We start from the raw sequence: 13,789 nt of genomic DNA, 5'->3' as shown, positions 1-13,789 counted from the left end.
GGGAACAACACGCAGCACAGGGCCGTCCAATGCGGGACTTGAACCGGGGCCAGCTGCAGCGAGGACTATAGCCTCTTGTACATGGGGCCTGCTCAACCCACTATGCCACAGACCTCTCCTATTTTATTGTTTTTTTTTATTATTGTAAAAGTCTGTTGCTCACAGGCTTTTATTTTGTAAAAGTCTGTTGCTGTCTGCTGCGGAACCGGAAAAGAAAGTAATCGGCGGATCCACCAAACATGGAGAAGGGTACGGAACTTTTACTCGGCCATTTTCATTTTAAAGTTCTTCCAGACGACGGAGTCGACAGAACCAAAGTCATCTGTAAACACTGCCAAGTTGAATTGTCTTCTCACCGTAGTAGTTCCAGTCTAAAATATCACTTAAAGGCAAAACACACAACTGATAGCAGCAAGTCATTCAAGGAAACAGACAGTGGAGCGAGGCTGCTACATAAAAATGCTGATGTTAAAAGTGTGTTTGCACATCAAATGTTATGGTACTTTCATTCATATGGCAGTACATTTAAAATAAAACGAAATGCTCAAGGCTATACACTACTTTTAAATTAATTTTTGGATTTTGCGTACAAATGCGATTAATCGTGATTAATCAGGGAAATCATGTGATTAATTCGATTTTAAACGTTGCCCAGCCCTACTAATAATAATAAACAAGGTTGAATATCTCAGAACTCCAACTCTGCCTGCAGGATACAGTGTAATGCCAACCCTTCATGTTGTCATAGTTACAAAACTGTCCCCAGGGAGGTGGCTGTAGTTACTTGCCAGGTTCTGATACATTGTAGCCCACAGAGCACTGAGGGTGAACAATAGTAATCAGCTAGTTTTAGTGGGTATACCCACATAAAAAAAAAAACTTTTTAAACACACTTTTATACCAAAAAATGGTATGAAACAGTCATATTCTCACGTAAATGGCTGCTGCTTCTTACTCAAAGAGAGTAAGAAGTGAAAATCCTGCAGAAGAGGCAGCAGCACATCCAGCTGACCACACAGCAGGGAGCTGCTACTTGGCCATTTTTGTCAGACATCACTTATTAAATCAACGAGTGCTGATTCATATGCAATCTTAATGGGCTGCATCACAGTCACCAGTTCATGGGGAATCTTGCTCATTTTCTGATACAAGAGACAAAAAAAATGTCACAGTGGCTTCATGTGGAATTTGGCTGTTTAAATACAGTATTTGTGGGCAGTGTGAGTAGAAGAGAGGCAAACGGATGTGATAAAGGTCTGACAATAAGCAGAGCACAAATTCTTGATATTATGCTAACACTAAAAATGTGTATGAAATACTGATAAATATATCATGTACAACTATTAGGCCTGAAAAAAGAGCTGCCCAGCCATTCTCTCAGGTCACACAAACACACGGAACAAATTACAAAGCAACACAGACTCAATGAGATCAAAGCTCTGTCTATGCCTCTGCATTAATGAGATACAATGCAGCTGCTGTGTTTTTAGGCTCAGAAGTTTCATCGCCACCAACGTGCTCTTCTTCAAAGCTGTAAGTACACGTTTAGGACATAGCAAAGCTGCTCTGTGTGTGCTGCCTTTTCTCCTGGTACTGGACCAGGTGAAAGTTTCTTGTCTTCTGCAGGCGACTGGGTGTAAGTCCACTTATATATATATATAATCCTGTTAAAAAGAAAGTACATGTTCTTTTCAAGGTTTTGCATAATAGAAAAAAATATTGTGGTCCTTACAAGGTCCTACAATTTGGTAGATACAACTTCAGCTAAACAACACATGAAATATTACACCATGTCATTGTATATTTAACTGAAACTAAGCTGAAATGCAGACAATGGGTAAACAAGTGATTCCTCCCTTACTGCTTCCATTGGAATAAAGAGGATGAGTAGCAGCCAGGTGTTACTAGTTGCTAGCACCTCTATAAAAGCAGAAGTTTTGTCAGTTTGCTTGTCTGGAGCATTCAGGTGTGTTAACACGATGCCAAGGAAGAAAGACATCAGCAATTATCTCAGAGAAGCAATTGTCCAATATGCTCAGGTGAGGAAGATTATTCACAAGTGGAAGACAGTCGCCAATCTTCCCAGGAATGGACGTCCCAGCAATTCCACCCCAAGGTCCGACTGTGCAAAGAACCCAGAAGCTGCATCTCATACTCATCTCAATGAGGAAACACTACAGAGCGTTGACTGGTCAGAAAGAAACACGCGACACACTTCTTTGTTCCGTTAAGCTGTTTGGAAGTTCGTCCGAAAATTTTACCAATCCCAAATTTGTGCAACGGATGGCATACATGTCCAATCTTGTCTAATAACAACAAGGATGGTTTGTCTCTGACGACAGAAGTTGAGCTCCATAATGATTGCTCTCAAAAGATATTCAAACCCTTCTAAACGTAAGTAAACTAAACCAAACTTACTCAGTGCTATAAGCACTCTCAACTCCTCAATTCTAAATTACTTTTGAAATAGGCGTCTGTTAAACCAGTATAAAGTAATAATCACACAAACACAGCAAAGTTGGGTCTCCTTTGAGTTGTCATAGTTTCATTCACGCTGATGAACGGCTGTTCCTGCCTACAGGGAGGGGATACTGTCCGTCATGGAAAACGAAGCAGGGAAGAGCCATACCGAGTTGAACCGTACTGTATGCCATAAGAGATCTATTCATAAACAAATACCTGTAATCCTCAATGAACTGAAGTAAGGTTGGAAAGAATAGTGGACCAAACTTCCTCCACAGCAATATGAGTGAATATGATGTCATACAGAGATAACTTCAAGGTATTGCTCCTAATAAGCCTTTATTGGACCAATGATAACACAAACTTTCACTTTAATGCCGAAAGGACTTAAGGCATGTAGACAGTGTGCAAATGTGCTAAAAAATTCATACATACATACATGTATATACATATATGCACTGGCTCTGATGCTGCTGCCCCTAGTTGGGCGGAGGCTAACCTGTGCCGTTTGCTCTCCCAAGGGAACTGTTGCACAAATCACTGAAAACTTTAATGATCACTAAAGTAACAGAAAGGTTTCGGGATACACAGTGCATCATAGCTTGCTACACATGGAGCTGCAGGTAAATCAGAGTGCCCATGTTGACTCTTGTTCACTGCTGAAAGCACTGATGATGGGCATCCGTGCGTCAGTAAAAATCAATGTGGACACAGGGAGCCACCAAAGTGATGACAAGACGGGGGTTATGTGTTCACGCCATTTCGATTTAGGGAAAGACATGTACTTTTAGTTTGTGGCCTATTATATTTTACTGAGGTGTATTTGAGGCCTGACAGTCATTTTTGCAGGATAGAATACAACAATTTTGCCCTCAGAAGTCAAATTGATAATATGATTTTAATCAAGTAAATTCTGCTACTGCCATATTAAATAAAACGTTAAGACTCTAAATGATCATAAATAGCCTTTCCATCAATCATTCATCGGTTATAATGATACGTTTTTTAAACTACTCGGTAGGCAATAGAGTAACAGTAATGGTCAAAGCAGACCCTACTCAAAATAAACCATCTCAATATTCAGCTAAATATTAGGTGTGCAGCCGCCTTCCTCTTGTCCTACATTTGACCACTCAATAATTTTGCATATCAATTAAAGTATATTAACTAGCAGAAGGCCAGTGACCCAGCGCATCTTGCTTCTCCCTGTATATGCTTGGGTTCTCTCCGGGTACTCCGGCTTCAATTCAATTCAATTCAATTCAATTCATTTTTATTTATATAGTGCCAAATACAACAAATGTCATCTCAAGGCACTTAGATAATATCGTCCAATTCAAGCCAATTGGAGTTCAATTCATTGTAATCATAATTCATTTCATCCAGCAGTGAACATGCAGCTCAGCTCAAGGCCAAAACAAAAGTTCAACTTATGTGACAGATTTTCTCCTCTGGCTTTACGCTGTGCAAAGTCTGACTATACAGATTCTTTTTTGTCCCGGTACACCATACCTTTCAGATTTGTGGTGCTGCCTGCTGTAGGAGTGTTGCCACGTCGTTCTACATGGACTCCTTCACTCCTTCAGTCTCTAACTACAACCCAGCCAGCATGTCCATGTGTGGCCCATAAGGTTTAAATTTAGGCTGCAGATAAGGGTCCCAAGTTGGTTTGTCAGCCGTTTCCACGGTGGCCTCACCTGTGTTTGCGCATATGGGTTTCAAAGGTTAGGGGTTAGGGTTACCCTAACCCTTAAATTACAGGCAATACAGATAAACACATCACACAAAGTAAAAGAATGTTCACATTCAAATTAGCTAAATGCAAAGTCCAACTAAAGCCACACAGCAACTTGAAACCCAAATGGGCAAACACAGGTGAGGCCACCGTGGAAACTGCAGACAAACCCTCTTGGGACCCTTATCTGCAGCCCAAATTTAAACCTTATGGGCCCCCAATGGACATGCTGGTTCTGAAAGTAGTTGCATTAGCTATACATAAAAATAAAAAATAAAAATAAAATATATATATATATATATATATATATATATATATATATATATATATATATATATATGTATGTATATATATATATATATATATAGCACAACTCACGACACATTCATGGTTAACAAGAACATCGTTCAATGTAGCGAGAAAGAGCTGCGCTCACTTCATGCGCTTTAGTTAAAAAACAGCCTTGTTTATTTGTTGTTTATTTTAACGCATTCATGCAGTTCTTGCGGTCATGACTGATCGTTTATGTATCGTGTACATTAATTTGATTCGGTTAAATTTGATTTGCAGCATACTGCAGGATTTAACTCACTAACATAACATACATGATTTTTTAATCAAAATAATTTTAAAAATGTACTGTTTTGGCTGCTAAGAACAAGAATGTAGCCCGAATGTAACAAACACATGTACATAGACATGTAAACTGTTGGCACTGTCAGACTCAGCAGCCCCATAATAAATTTGTTTAGCAAGGCTAACTGTTATAACGCTCATGTTGCCAGTTCGGATACAGCAATCTGTGTCAAATTGTTGGAGAGCAAAAACAGCCAACCTTCACTCAAAGTTTTCCAACAGGCTGCAAAATCCAACGTTTCCTCGACAGGTAGTGGTTGATCAATCAATATCATGAAATGTAGCAACCACTCTGTAACACTTTTAACATCAGAGTGTGTCTGCTGAGCCGAGTTTTCTCTTCAGCTGTTGAAAACACAACACAACTTCCACCGCTTGGAATATTAGCATTACAAACGTGACACATTCTCTCTATACTGCTGAGTTTGTCCTGCTCACTCTGTAGCAAGCAGGTTGTTTCTGGTTTCGGGTTCAACAGCTGGTAACAGCAGGCAGAACGCCTTCGCCTTTATGCCCAAGCTCTGAGAAATCCAAGTATGACTGGAGACCAATAAATATAGCCAACATTTTGACTGCAAGCTTAAACTTCCGTTATAATGTAAGCATTTAATAACCAGTGACAGTATCAGACTATGGAGTTTGACTCCATTTGTGGGTTGGGAAGGGGATTGGTCAGCCCAATATGTGATCCGTGAATAAATTCCGACACCAATACTGAATGGGATCAGTCCCAACTTTTCTCAGAAACTGTAAAAAGTACACGTCTTTGCAACTAATGGATAATCAACATGGAAACTGGTGTTGAAAGGATTAACTTCTGTTTATGAGCAACCAAAAATCAAAGATAACCTGTGATGACACTTCTCCCATGTACTGTAATTCCACTGTGCTTTAAAATGCATGAAAACTTTGATGGATTCTTGAACAATTTCTAGTTTTCTTTGCATTTGAATGCGCTGCAGTGAACTCTCAGATTCAAGCTGATGATGGAGGCTGACAAGCTTGTGGAATAAGCTGAAGATTTGCAATCTCACTGCCCAAGTTGGATTTAGTCTCATTTCAAAAGTTCCGTTTGTTGTTCTGCAATCCAGTTATCTGTACATGATCCTAGTGGATATCAGAGCAGGTGAATGTGTTTAAAAGCTGCTCAGGCTTTCTCTGAATAAACCTTTTAAATTATCACACAAGCCGACATAACACCCACGTCAAAGATTTAAATATGCCCTTACTCCCACATATTCCACTCTTTTCTTCTCCTATCGCACCCTTCATCGTGCTTTCGCTCACCCGTCTACGTTCTTTCATGTTCTCGTTTTCAACATTTTTCATGGCTGACAGCAGTGTGTATGAGCGGGGTGGGAATATTCCAAACCTTATCAGGTTTGTTTTTGAATGCTGCGGGTCGGTATTATTGGAGTTTCCTTCTCCATATCTGATGTCTCACTTCTGTCTATCCTTTAGTTATTCAAGCTCCCCCTCTGCACCCTGGGACACAGACAGAATAACACTCCGTCGGGCTCACTAATCCAACCTGTCATGGCGGTGTGCCTCCACACAACAATCTCTCCCGGTCAGGAGAGCTGCAAATTGGTCATGCAGTGGGATGACACATAGAAAAACAAAACACTTAAGGGTATCAACAGGCAGCCTTGTTTACCGGCGTTAGTGTTTTGGAGGAGGTCTTCTGGGAGAGCAGCTACAAGTGGTAGAGCAGAGTCATGAGATCAGAGGTGCTGCTAAAAATGGCTACTCCTCACCACACAAGACTGATGGCAAGCTCTGCTCGTGGTGAAGATCGCCTTCACTTACGTTATTCAGAATGTTTAAAAAAAATCTATTATGTTGTCATTAGCAAATGTTCTTTGGTTTCCCATCATATCCCTCTTAGAGCGGTGTGAAACGGTTGCAGACTGGCAGCTGAAGGCGTGGTCAGATTTCTTTTGTAACATTTGAGGCAAGCTATTAGTTTGGATTAAACATGGAGCTGAAACTAGTTGAATTAACATCGTGCAATGAAACTGTTGGCAGAAGCACGGGTGATGACAACCCCTGAAACGTTAGGTAATGTTTGAGTAATGAAGGCTATTAGGGAGCAGTGCGGTAAGCACTAATGGCTGTTGAATCGCCGTAGCAAGCATTTTGAAGATGTGTTTCGTGATGATGTCGGAAAATAAAGTTGGGATACAAATAATGGGTTACATGAAGCTTGGTGATGTTTTTCTTCTGTGGGAGATAATCCCTCTCTCTGGTGTCTACTTTGAGTTTTATATCACTGCAGATCTTTTACATGCACCAAAAAAGCTTTCAAGCTTGCAAATAGAAAGGAAAAAACTTGAGAGGCATCAATGAAGCTCTTGTAAAATAGCTCTTGGTCACTGGGAGCGGCAGTTAGCGCTTTCTTAAAGTGCCTTTATGAGTTCTTTACTGGAAGAGTCATGGTGTCGCATACTTGATGGTGATCATTTAGTCTAGAAGATACAAATACACAGTTATGTCACACTTTTGCATATATAGTCATTATGGCTGTCACTTTTTTAGTTAAAATATTTAGTTCAAATTACTTAAAACACTTTTTTTATGTATTCAAATATTCTTTTCTCCAAATACACATCATGTTCTGAACTGAAAGAAACTATAGCAACAGCTAAAACTGCTTCAAGCCAGACGTAAAGTTCGACATGCCTTTCCTTTATCTTCTCTTCTCTTGGGCTCTCTTTCTTTTTCCTCTCTCTCCTCTCTCGGTCTGCGTGGGTGTTAGTTAGTCTGTGTGTTTTTTCAGAGGTCGTAACTCTGCCTAGTGATGCCTCCTACCTCGTGGAAACTGTGGAGAGAGAAGATGTGAGAATTGGAACATCTGTGGGGAAATTGCCTGACTAAATATACCAACCTTCTGGATGAATCTGCCTAGCCTGACTACGTCATACTCACGATTCTAGTCAGAATGTGAGTCTGATACCGCTCAATAGAGTTTTGAGTATGGGGCGTGTTTCAACCGAACCAGCAGAAAAAATGCCTCTTCGCTCAATTGGATAGACCTACAACCAATCAGAGCAACGTTGTATGTCACGTAGATTAAGCAATACACACTTGTTGTAGGAAGGACGGCAAAAACAAGCCATTCACAATTCCAACCTTTATTGCCTCTTGACTGTTGTGAATACATTAAAGATCTTTTTTAAAATATTTGGCTCTGCATCTTGAAATTGTGTCCATGTCCTGGTATGTGACAAGTGTATAGTTATGACTCGCTTGGTGCTTGTGCTGCCTCACTTAAATGGCAATTTAACAGTTGAGTCCACATTTTTGTTGTCGTTGTCATGATTCTGGCCCGTCTGCCTGCTGTCTCTCTTCCCTGCTCACCATGTCTGCAATCAAGTTCATCTGCTTCACCTGTCCCCTGCTACTCCACACTCAATCAGCGTCATGCCACTCACCTGTTCATTAGCAGTTTTATTCAGCTCTCTGGCAGCCAGATTTTTGAAAAACCTTCGAGTGAATAGATATCCAGCGTGCCTTCTCTGACTGATCTTGTTCTTGACCACGTTCTGCCCTACGAATTTGCCTGCTCTGCCTCGCCCATGTTGGATATCTCTGTTCTGGACACAGACTTTGTTTTTGCCTCTCGACCTCCGTCTCCTGCCTACTCCCATGAAAGGATCGTTTGCCGCTGCCTCCCTGGTTCTGTCCCTGTTTCTGCCTCCTGGATTCCGAGCTCTGTTCTGCCCCTCCATTGAATCTCAAGGAGAAACTAGACCTCACCTTTTGGTCCTCGCCAAACCAATCCCAGAAGGAACGGAACCTCAGCCCACAGTTCCACACGAGCTCCGAAAAGGTTGGTGGCAGTTTTTCAGAATTTTCGATCCTCTTTCTGAACCAATATAAGCCACTAACCTGTTTCTCCATCCTCAGTGGTTCCTGTCCTTGCTGCTGGAGATTCCTGTCCAGAACTCTGTTTTTATAATAAACTGATTAACACTTCGATTGTTGTCTGGCAGAAATTCTGGGTCCTCTCGATCATTACAGTTGACAAAGAATCTTATTTTGTTTATTAATGTACCATTGTTTGTGTTAAATCCAAACCCTGCTTCACACCAATCTAAGGTTTGCTTTGCAAACGAGTTTTCCTTTATTTTCCTAGCAAAAATTATCTTGCTAGGTCAACTAAACTGGCACTGCCTCTGCTGGATCACAAGGTAAACTACTTCTAATGGTCTGATGCAACTAGATACAGACAATGATCTGACGCACTTGGAGTGTTATTTATTTATTTTTTAAATTAACATACTGACTGGTTTGAATATCAGTGATAGCCGTTATTCACTATTCAACAATCATCTCCTACATATATTATATTTAGATTTATTTGTCGATCAGGACTTGAAGTTCAAAATTGAGACCAAATTTAATGTTGGGTCATAGTATTGTAACTTTCAAAGGTACAAAGGAAAATGTACCTTTGAAATTTACGTGGATGTAAATAATTAGCAACATTCCCACTGCAGGCAGTGGGAACGAAGGAGTTCAAACAAAAGCATTTCAGAGGAAAAACTTAATGAAGCTCTAGAAAATAGACTTAAAGGAGGCAAAGTCAGCCTGGTTGTCAGGCTTAGATGATGCTTGTGTCATTTGTGGTGTCTGTATTTCAAAGTAAGGCTGCACCACATCGCAAAATTAACTACCCTGGAGTTAGAGTGCCAGCATACACGAGAGATGCAAAACAGTTATTTTTTTTCAAGGGTTTTAGCTCCCCAGTCCCAGTTGCAAGCCTAACAGGGTAGTACAAGACGCTGGAATGACCTGGAATTATATCGTTTACTCTCTAGGCCTTTAAATAAATGTACTGAGCTGGTACAGTATATATGTGCAATGTTATATTACATATAGCCTTCTGTGTCAATGTTTACTTCCATATTTATAGTTCCATTTTTAGAACTGTCTATATTTTTTTTCTAATATATTTATAACTGATTTTACTACTCAACACTTTATTTATTTATTCTATTCACGACACTTTACTTTATTCATTGTTTTTTGTCTGTTTTTCTTGAGTGCCAACAAAATTTTGTTGTAGGAATACAAATAAAAAAAAAAACCTATATGGGAGCTTGTATGTATATGTGTTACAGAAGGGTCTCTTGTGAGAGAGAAGTAAATTCAAATGAACAATCAAACTTGTTTCTTTATTAAAATATAAAATTTATATTTAAATTAATTTATACTTTTATCAATATGCCATAGCCTACCATATGTCTTTGTTAAAGAGCATAATACAAAGTCTTTCAGCATGAAAGCACATGTTTTTAATGTGTCACAGCGTCCTGTATCATAACTAAATCTCTGTCGTTTGTAACAAAGCAAAGTTAAAATCCGGTAAATATTCGGGGAGTTATGATTATTGTAATTGGGGATATACACCTTCCTCAGTCGACATAAATGCAATGTGGGGGCATTGGTGACCCATCCAAGATGGCAGCCATGCTGATACGTCAGCTCCAATAAGCAGCGTCAGTCTATGAGGCGTCTACATATATTATGTCTATGGTCACAGCAGCCACAGAGCCCATGCGTCTTTTGCACGCTGGCATCATATGCAACATTAATAATTGCAATTACAGACATGACAGCTCACCTGTGTCGGATGTTCCGGTGCTGCAAATAAAACCAATTTCATATATTAGGCTACCCAAAATGTTTTTTTTATTTCTTTATTAGTAGTTTATTAGTTTTAAATCAATAAGTTTGCAGTGTTTGTCTATGCTTGTCACTCCTTTTTGTGTAATAAACTATTTGAATATCATTAATTAGCTTTTGGAGTGCGTTTTGAAAATTATCATGGACTCATGACATTGTCTGGATCTGACACCTACATGACAGCTGTTACACGCACACACCAGATTTATAGTGAAATAGAAACAACAACACAGCCCTTATGAATGGATCCTGAGTGACATCATCTTTTATTCTTATTTTTAAAATCCAAAATAAGCCCACATCCACCTGATCCTCCCCTCTGACTGTAGATTTGACCCTAAAATCATCATTCAGTATCAGTTTAATATCATTCAAACATCACAAGCTTTGAAGAATAACAGGCAGAGAGAGGGGGGGAGGCTTTAATTATGATTTTAAAGACTGTATCACATCTGTACACATGTCTTAAAACATGTAAAATGCATGAACAGAAAGAAGGGACTGTTAGGCTACCTGTTGAGAAACGCACATTTCCTTATATGGAAAGCCTTGTCGGAATGGTGGGACGTTTGCGTGTCGGAATGGCGGGATTTCAGAATGGCGGTTAACCGCCCATCTACTTGCTGTTGGGACAAAGAGGAACACCATCCACGAGTTCTTCATTGTTCTGGACAAGCGGGTCATACCATGCAAGTCAACCAGCTCCCTTGGAGCATTTGATGAACTTTTTAAAGCTCACTTTGTATTTGGAACTGTTTATAATTAAATGCTCCACAACATGTCTGTTTTCATACAAACAACCGTCTACAACATAGATGTTGGCAAAGTTCAGGAGACTCCACGTGTTTCAGAGATACGGGCTAGGCTACTTAACTAAGCAGTGAATGATGATCTCAAGATGATCTTGCACCTTAATGTATTTCACTTCTGAACGTTATGATTGTAAAATGTGTTAACTCCAAAAGATTGGTGATTGCAGTTGATGATTGAATGTTTTAGTTCAAAGGACAAATATCTGTTATCTGAACGAACACAAAAAGATGCTTACTTTGTTAAAAATGGCACTGTTGTCAAGTTCTTTTTCAAAGTAATAAAGTTGTAATCAAGCTAAAATGCTGAGAAGCCTAAGTGCATTTTATTTTTGTCTTAAACTTAAAATTGATTAGAGGAGGAAGATAATGTTTTTTATTTTTTGTCCTACATATATTTTTGCAAATTTTTGGCTGTATATTGGTTAAAAAATATTAACAATAGGTTTATAATAAACCATATATAATTGAGTAAATTTTTTGACACTGGATTAGTTATAAATTAACATTGTTTAGAATTAAATTTAATTAACAGTGAGTGTTACATAGGTTTTACACTTAAGAATAAAAAATGTAGGAGATGATTTAGAATAACACTTAAAAAGTAGCAGTGTCATATTTAAATAACATTGTGAATGTTGTTTATCTCACAGAGTAAAAGTATATTAACAATTGTGAGTGTTAAATTAATTTTACTCTATAGCTCAATTTAACTCTAATCAGTGTAAAATCAACTCATTGCCCATTTTACTGTGTAGGATGTAAGTTGAGCCTGTGTTTTATACAGTAGGCTACAGCCTTGGCACAGGCAATCATTATACTGGTAATGTGAAGCTGCGCTGTCTCATATGTACCATAACCTTCCTCTAAGTTATGTTCTCATTTGTATGGGTGCTCCCACAGCAGACTTTATCATGAACAGCAGCTTGATGGTCTGTTTTAATTTCTTTCCGGAATCTGATGTGCAGAGAATTTAGCTTTCACTGATTACTGTTGAAGTTTCATTCTCTTAACAGTTGAAGTTGCTGTACGTTAAAGTAGTATTGTGAGCTTGAGCCAGATGTCGCTGGGCCTGTGCTGACTAATATGCTTGTAATGATGAGCAGCAGCTTGTTGAAGAAGAGGCATTGGCTGTATTGTCATCTTAAATTTTGTGATGCATTATGAGCAGCAGGGTCCGCTTTGAAATTTTGTGAGTGACCTGGTGCTGACCCACTATGCCGCTGTGAGGAGAACCTCTTCCTGTATGCATTTAACAGGGGATATTACTGCTGTAATCCTGTTACATTTTAGTATGAGGATACAGTTTCTCAATGTTCTGGAAAAAAAACAGCACATGATGAGCAGTTTCTATAGATTTTTACAATATTTTCTGCAATCTATGAGAAGATGATCAAAGCTGCTTTGAACTTAAAAAGAAAATCTGGCTCTGAGGATGCCAGTACTTTGGTAAAAACTCCCACATAAAACTTTCTTGGATTTAACATGGATGTTTATTAGCATCCAGTCAGTGTCACTACTTTTTCCATTAACTTTCAAGCTGGTTATACCAGCTCCTTTAAACTATATAAACCCATAAAAAGGCCGCTGTTGGACTCTTATCTGAAGTTGAATGGTTTTTTTTATAATTGATGTCAAACTCTAAGGCGTCGGGCCAGGCATAAAGTGCACATGTAAGCCTGAATCAAACCTCAATGCTCTGTGGGGAAGGCTCTGAACCAGTCACTCTGATTCAAAATTGTATGCCACAGTCCAACTTTAAAAGTAAATGTCCCACAAAGGAGATTTTTGGGCAGTCATAATAACATAGCATCAGTGCCTTCAGATGGATGTCAGGGGTTGGTGACAAGTTGCTGTATCAAGCTGAAAATAACTGCAGCACAAGCCAGCAGTCAACATCAGTCCCGTGGCGATGCTGTTATGCATAGCTTTGGCGATAACACAATCTGTAATAAACCCTATGAGAGTGTCTGTTATTTACTGGATAGAAGTGGCTCAGATCTTGTGATGAAAAGCACAGCTGCGAACACAGCCCTGAGGCCGGAGTCTGGCCCTCAGTAGACATTAACAACCAAGAACAATCCAACAAGTGACTTAATCAATCATTTCAATTGGCGAACAAAGGGAATGAAATAATTAGGATGTTGATAAATGTGGTTTCCTTTATGTTGCTGCGAAAAATAACCCAAGTTCTGCTTGACACAAGCAAATTTTTGTAATTTAAAAAAAGTTTAAGCATCCTCTAAAACAGATGTCATTCGAAGGTTAGAATTCAAAGCCTAAATTATAACTGAACCAGCATCAGTAACAACCACTCAGTAACCACACAAAGCAAAACATTGCTTTGAAACATTGCCTTTGAGCATTGCTTAATCAAGAATTTTTGCTTCTAATCAACAGTTCGGGGCCTCCTTTGTTTCATATTTTTTTTGTTTTACAACTCAGCAAATGTCTT

The sequence above is a fragment of the Odontesthes bonariensis genome, chromosome 23 (assembly GCF_027942865.1).
Source record: "Odontesthes bonariensis isolate fOdoBon6 chromosome 23, fOdoBon6.hap1, whole genome shotgun sequence".
Taxonomy (NCBI): Eukaryota; Metazoa; Chordata; class Actinopteri; order Atheriniformes; family Atherinopsidae; genus Odontesthes; species Odontesthes bonariensis.
The sequence above is the reverse complement of the archived record's forward strand: the minus strand, read 5'-3'. Positions refer to the sequence as shown.